Source organism: Benincasa hispida, chromosome 1, assembly GCF_027475165.1.
Source record: "Benincasa hispida cultivar pf3 chromosome 1, pf3_genome.v1.1, whole genome shotgun sequence".
In the NCBI taxonomy this organism is placed as follows: domain Eukaryota; kingdom Viridiplantae; phylum Streptophyta; class Magnoliopsida; order Cucurbitales; family Cucurbitaceae; genus Benincasa; species Benincasa hispida.
Genome location: NC_143478.1, coordinates 13,906,435 through 13,913,791, shown reverse-complemented (window position 1 = coordinate 13,913,791; position 7,357 = coordinate 13,906,435).

Sequence of the window (7,357 nt, the reverse complement as noted above, 5' to 3'; positions counted from 1 at the left end):
ACTAATTATAGTTATTGGAAAAATAGAATGATATTTTTCTTGCTTTCTATTGATTATGATTTATGAGATATTGTTGAGGAAGGTTTTAAAATTCCAACAAAAGATGTTGATGGTGTTAGCACTATAAAATCTAAGGAAGAATAGTCAATAAATGAAAAGAAAACATGCTCTTTAAATGCCAAAGCTATTAATTGCTTATTTTGTGCTTTGAATGAAGTTGAGTATAATAGAGTGTCTTTTTGCAAAACCGCTAAAGAAATATGGGATAAATTAGAAATTACTTATGAAGGAACTAGTCAAGTAAAAGAAACAAAGATTGACATGTTAGTTCATCAATATGAAATGTTTAAAATTGATGAGAATGAAGCTATTTCCGATATGTTTAGTAGATTTACTAACATTGTCAATACTTTAGAAGGATTTGGGAAAAAGTACTTAAATCTTGAGAAGATAAAGAAGCTATTGTGGTCTTTGCCTAAACAATGGGAGCCTAAAGTCACCGCCATTCAAGAGGCAAAGGATCTCAAATCTCTCTCCATTGATGAACTCATGGGCTCGTTGTTGACGCATGAGATAAAGATCAAGAAAAATATGGAGGATGAGAAGAAAAAGAAAGAAAAGAGTATAGCTTTAAAGACCATCTCTTTAGAAGTTGACTCCCAAGATGAAGATGACCTTGATGAAGAAGATGTTGCCTCGATTCCTGGAATTACTGTTCTGATGATTCCTCTGGCCTCCTTGGTCATTGTTACTGCCCCAACTGAAGTTAGGATGATTCTGCCAACCTGGATTGTAAGTGTTGCTGTAAGGGTTGTTTTGCATAGCAAAAACTGATTGTGGGATCGATGGGCACATTTCTACTGCATGACCCCCTCCGCATTGTGCACAACTGATTGCTGCCACTTGCACCAGCGCATTGGGTTGTGCTGCACCCTGAGAGAGGGTACCTTGATTGATTTCCATCGTCTGGAGGAGAGAGGTCACTGCGGCCATTTGTGCGGCCAAGGTTGTCATTGTATCTGCTGGTACAATGGCATTTTCAGTTCTTCTTCTCTCAGGGCCTCTTCCCCTATACTCGTCATCCACCTAATCATCCGTGTTTCGCGAAATGCGATCCAGGATGACCTTAGCTTCAATGAAGGTCTTGTCCATAAATCCTCCCGCTGCGGAGGCATCAGCAACAGCTTGCGTTGATCGGTTCAAGCCATTATAAAAGGTCTCCATCAGAATGCAATCGGAAATCCCGATATGCGGACAATTCTTCACCAATCTTCTAAAACACACCCAGGACGTGCTTAGAGTCTCGTTTTCCATCTGCTCGAAATTCAACACATCCCTCCGTCTCCTTGCATTGACGGCTGGAGGGAAGAATTTCTTCATGAACCGCTCCACCAACTGATCCCATGTAGTGATTTCGTTTGGCTCCAACGAATAAGCCCACCTCTTTACCTCATCCCTCATTGTGTACGGGAAAAGGTACAGTCTAATTCCCTCAGGAGTAACGCCAGGAATGGAGAAAGTGGTTCACATCTCCACGAAGCTGGCCAGATGGGTGTGTGGGTCTTCACCTTGCATCCCTCCAAATTTCCTCTCGTTTTGGATTATCTAGAGCATGACCGACTTAATTTCGAAACGTGCATTATCCTCAACCATTGGTCTTGAAATTCTGGGCGAGAAGTAGTAAAGATTTAGCGCCGCATAGTTCCCCATAGGGATGTTGCGGTCTATAGCAAGAAAGACAAGATCTTGCGATGGCTAATTCGCCCCTTGATTCCCTTCGGGCCTCTCATTATTAGCCATATTTGCTCTTCTTCGCCTAATTCGGTTCTTGCGTGCCCTTGCGCGAAAAGTACGCTCGATCTCTGGGTCAGCTTCAAATTCTAGATCAGTTCCAGTACTCATAAACCGATAGTCTGCTCTTTGTGATAAATAGATAGTACAGCAGAGATCTATCCTGCAAAATACCACAAAAGTATTCAACACTAAACCATTCCCAATCCCCGGCAACGGCGCCATAAACTTGATGACTAAAATTTTATAATTTTCTTTATTATGCATGCACTGTGATGATAGATGATACAAGCTCATGTCACCATAAACTTGTAATATTAAATTTGTTATCTCTATCTTTATCTTATGCGCTAATGAATGAAAATGATTATGCTCTATGCACTCAAGTGCTTTACAATAAAGATATTCTGCGATACTACGTTCTAAGTGTATGCGTTGATGATAATATGCTTCGTAATATGCAATGATGTAGTGCATGTCACAAGTTTCCTTGCACTAGAACCAAGTATAATTCCAACATAAGTTTCTCAAAATGACCTGAGGTTGAACACGGGGATTGTTGTTGTTTAGATGCGATACTAATGTGGTAAATGCGACTGGTTGTCATAAAGAATAAAGAATTTGGTTTTGACATAAATGTAAATTGCGTTGAAAGTAAAACGTGTTGTAAATAAATGTCTAAACTACTATGATACAGGGTGAAGACTGGCTGTGAAGTTGTACAAAAGAATCTAATGAATGTGATGGCAAGTCTTGTGAATGAAGCAAAAAGAGAACGAGTAGAGAGAAAGAACATCGCAAGTTCGCCAATCGCGTTAAGGTCGCAACTAAGGTTTCGCTTTCCCTTGGCTTACACCTTTCAGTGATTGGCCGCGTTCCCATATGTCTATGGTGAAACAAAGATAAACGTAATAAACTCAAAAACTTGATGCTTGGTTTTATGAAGTGAAAATGTGGATGATATGCGTTGATGAGATTGCATTGTGCACTCAAGTTTCCCCAGCGGAATCCAAGTGTAAATTCCTCTGAGTTTCCTCGTAAGTCCAAGATCGACCACAGGGACTTGTAAAAACAGATTGCGTTGGTAAGTTTTATGAAGACTTTGTGGTAACCGGTTAAATAAATAAAGTGTTGGGTTTGTTGTTTGCGTTGATGAGAAAGAAATAAATAAAGGTGGCATATTTGAGAAAAGGCAGTTGTGTGATGGATGCAATGAGTATGCGATGAATGGGTTGAGAAGATCTTTAGCTAGGGTTACTCGGGAATGCATCAAACTATGCGATCATGTTACAACCATGCACAGCAAGTCATTTTTCAATGTAAATGCGATGCTCCTAAGTCTAGGACGCATGTGTTGAATACAAAAGTGTCCATAGAGCTTATCCCTAAGCCTCTACTCTTGTCCTATGCGATGATGCAAAATGCCTAAAAGCAAGGTGACCGCATACAATCATATTATATCTCTAGGATGCATGTGATGCATTGATAACAAATAGTGTTCATTCCTAAGCGCCTATCTCTTGTTTATGTGTTCTATTCTGACTCTTCCGAGTCTAGATTCTAATCTGACCTTCCCAAGTCTAGGTTCTGTCCTTAGACTACCCTCCCAAGTATCTCTAATGGATGAATGAAGCATACATAAACAAGATAATTGCAAAGAATGAAGATTCCCTAGTTGTGCTAGCTAAATGCTTCTCAACCCATTCAACTGATTTAGCTACGCATGTGTGAATAACAGAGAGTGAACAAATATAGAGAAGGAAATTCCATTTTTATAAATGAGTTGAGTGCAAAATGACAATGAAAGTTAGAGGTAGAGATCCTGGTAGCAATTCCATGATGACTGAGGCTTTTTACACTGAAATCTCTATTCTGTTCTAAAGATGTTCTTGCTTCCACAGGCATCGGCCCTCTCTCTATCTTTGAAGCTTCCGGCGCTCTCCCAAGCTTACCGAAACGATCTATCAGCACAACTTCCTCCCTCGCATCCGCCTTGAAATGAAAGAAAACTAAAAAGTGTGTGAACTAAAGTATGGAATCTCTAACTGCTGAACTCGTGAACCCCTTTTCTGAAAAATGCCCTTGGTATTTATAAAGCATCCATGGTGAAAGGCGGCTTCTCTCTCCTGGTTGTATAGATGGGACAGCTTTAATTCCTGATTGATGCGCAGAATAATTGTCACCGATAAAGCTGAATGTACTTTGTGACCGTTATCGACTGCCAACTTAATTTGGATTCGACTATCATCAGCTTTCTACCCCATCACGCTTAGTTGGCCTTTCACCCAGATACGCCCACCATGTTGCGCTGACCAAGTTGCGGCGATCCTTCTCTGGCAAATGTTTGCGAGCACGATCAACGCAAAGACTTGCGGTGAAGTTACGCTCGACCAATGATTTTCTATGATCGCATATCCTGCATTGCATTAACGCATATTCTGCACAAAAATACAAAAATCAAAAGTTCTAATGCGCTGGATGCATGCGACCACAATATTACAAAATTGATGCTTAATGGACGCAAGTTAACATATTTCATCAACGCAATCCAACATTGTCTAAGAACTTAGCACTATGATAATGTGCATTTCTGCCCATTATCACACCCCTAAATTTAAACAATACTTGTCCTCAAGCATAAGCTGAAGATTCCTTTAGTAAGTCGACCGCAATGTTCTTTTCCTAGATTTCTCAAGAATACTCCGTTCAAATCCTATATACCAGAATTTTCTTAAGTCTTCTTCAAGTCTCTTCTTAAAATATTTCTAAGACCTAGTGACTGCAAGTTTACCTTTCAAAATGACTTTACTAAATTCTGGAACATCGCATGATTTATTTTGAAAAAAAAAAATTCTACCAGGGTGTCAAATGATTTAATCCTTGCATAAAAATTTTCTTCATTGATTTTTTTCTGACCTTGCACTGATCCAAGTTCCTTGCCTTCGTTTTGGCTTGCCCCCACGAATGTCATGCAAACATCCAAATATGAGCAATGCACTCTTTCTCAAACTAAATTCATGCCTATTTGGCAGTGGAGTTGCGGTCATTTATTTATGTGTTGATCCTGGTGACTTACTTTCGTTTTGGCTTATCCCCACATGTGTCATGCGGACATCCAACTACGAGTAAGTGCCTTTCACAACTTAACTCTTATCAACATGGGTTTCCCATTGCATTATTAGTGGAGTTGTTATTCTCAAATTTTTTTTTTTTTTTTTGAAAATAGCAAGGTCGAAAATAAATACCTCACCCCCAAATTTCAAATGCAGCAATGTCCTCATTGCCAAAAGATTAAAATAAGTCATGTGATGGTCATAGAATGCGTTGTAAAGAGAGTTTGAAAGAAAGCTAGCAAACCCCTAACTTCTAGAAATATTTTGTGAGGTGACTATCTTAAGATTACGTTGACTCTAGTATATATGATAGACATAGAAGCATATTTTTCATCATTGAAATCATACTCGGCAAAGAGACCCGTGGTAACCTACTAAATATATCTATGTCAAATGATTGCGGTGATCAAAGAGGATGTGGTGAGAAAACTTTGAAAACTAAAATGTAATGGAATGGCGCAAAATTTGAAATAAAGATAAGGAAGAGTACACCCCTAAATTTTGCACCGTTGCTCGCATTCTATATTTGACGCATCCATCCTTGCGGCGATCTTTCTTCTGTGGATTGCGGTGATGGAGTGAGATAATTTGCTTCTTCATGTATCATCTCCAAAGCTTATGCCTTAATCATTGTAAACAGACAAAGAAAGGGTCAAATGATTTAAAATAAAACAATTTTTTTTTAGAGAAGTAAAATTAAGTAAGATTCAAATAGCTAAATACCAGTAAAAGTGATGAAGGAATAAGAGTTCAAGAATCATGTAGGGGGTAGTCCGGGTTTTTCAACTTTGCAGAGGCTGTTTCTGGCTGGAAATCACCTCTGCAATATGCCTTAACCCACTGTCCATTAACCTTAAATGTCCAGCTACCATCCTCAATGATCAGCTCCACCGCACCATGTGTGTAACACCTCGTACATTTTTTTAGTAATTATGTAATTTCAGTAAATTTATTATTTGGAATTTCAGTAATTGTTATTAGTTGGAGGGAATTTTTGGAATTTTGGACTTCAAGTGTAAGTGCGGGAATTTAATTGTTGGCCTGAATTCATTCATTTTGAAATTCAATTTTAAAATTAATGGCAGGAATTAATTTTCTTATAAAATGGAAAGGAATTTAATAATATAAAACAGAAAGGAATTAAATGTAATTAAATTTATTTCCTTTTTTGTTTTTATTATTATTATTATTATTACAAAAAAAAAAAAAAAAAAAACCCTTTCCTTCTTCTTCTCCACGCATGACCCCCCCTCCCCCCGTGAGAAATCTCGTCGCCGTCCTCTTCGAGCCCGAACCGGAGGAGCCGCCACTCTTCAGTTCGCGTCGCCCAGCCTCGTTCACGTTCGCAGTCGCGCATCGCCCAGCCCTTGAATCGCACGCCACTCGTCCGTCCAACCTTGCAGACCCTCACGTCGCTCTATCCGTCTAGTTCCATCGTTGACCGTTCGCCACGTCGCCAGTCCAGCCGTTGCTCGCTTCAAAAATCTACTAATGTCCATCAGTTTTCGCCAGTCAACCACTGCCATGTGGGTTTTCGCCGAAATCTGGAATTTGGTGAGATCTATTTTGTGGTTGGGTTTCTTGAAGGATTTTTGGATGCCTACTAAGTTGGAATAAAGATTAAATTAGTCACATTATTTTGATTTTAGATTTGAGCTTGGAAAATTACAGAAGTGGGTGTCCAGGGAATTTGAGATTGTTCAGCAAGAGTTTTGGTAAGAGTTATGGTCTTTGTTGTTGGTTTGTGGGAACACTTTGATTACTGAATTAAATGTTGACTTAACCCTTGTATCTTTAAGGTTCCAAGTTGTCATCCATTTGGACTTAAAATCTGTAGGAGGAGATTTTTGGAGTCGAAACCTTGGGAGTGGTTGTTGATCAAGTTTCTTTGGGTAAGCTTTCGGGTATTTTGGATTTGAATCTAAGGTTTCGCAATTATTGTTGGACTGAAATTTAATGGTTGTATTCGTATGTTAGGGTCGTTACTTCAAACCGCTGTCATCGTTGGTTGTCTGATTGTATCTATGGAATTTCAATTAAGGTAAGTAATCTTACTACTGGAACTACCCACAGGCCAGGCATTAGATGTATGCTAGCATGTTAAATGAAGGTTATGACAGAATGACAGCATGAAAGATTGATAGTATAACATGAATAAAGTATGTTCTTTTACGAGATCCGAATTATTTATTTATGCACATAGACACTTGAATGCTAGTATGAGATTGTATGTGCTTCCATGGTTGTATTTGATATGATGATGTTGAGGTATACATGTATGTTGTAGAACCATGATGTTGAGGTATATGTATGTTGTAGAGCCATGATGTTGAGGTTTATATGTATGCCATATATTCGTACAGTGATGATTATGATGTTGAGACTGTGCAAATGTCCTTACTGATTAGTTAGATGCCCATTAGAGTTTGTGTTTCCTTCGAGATTCACCAGTT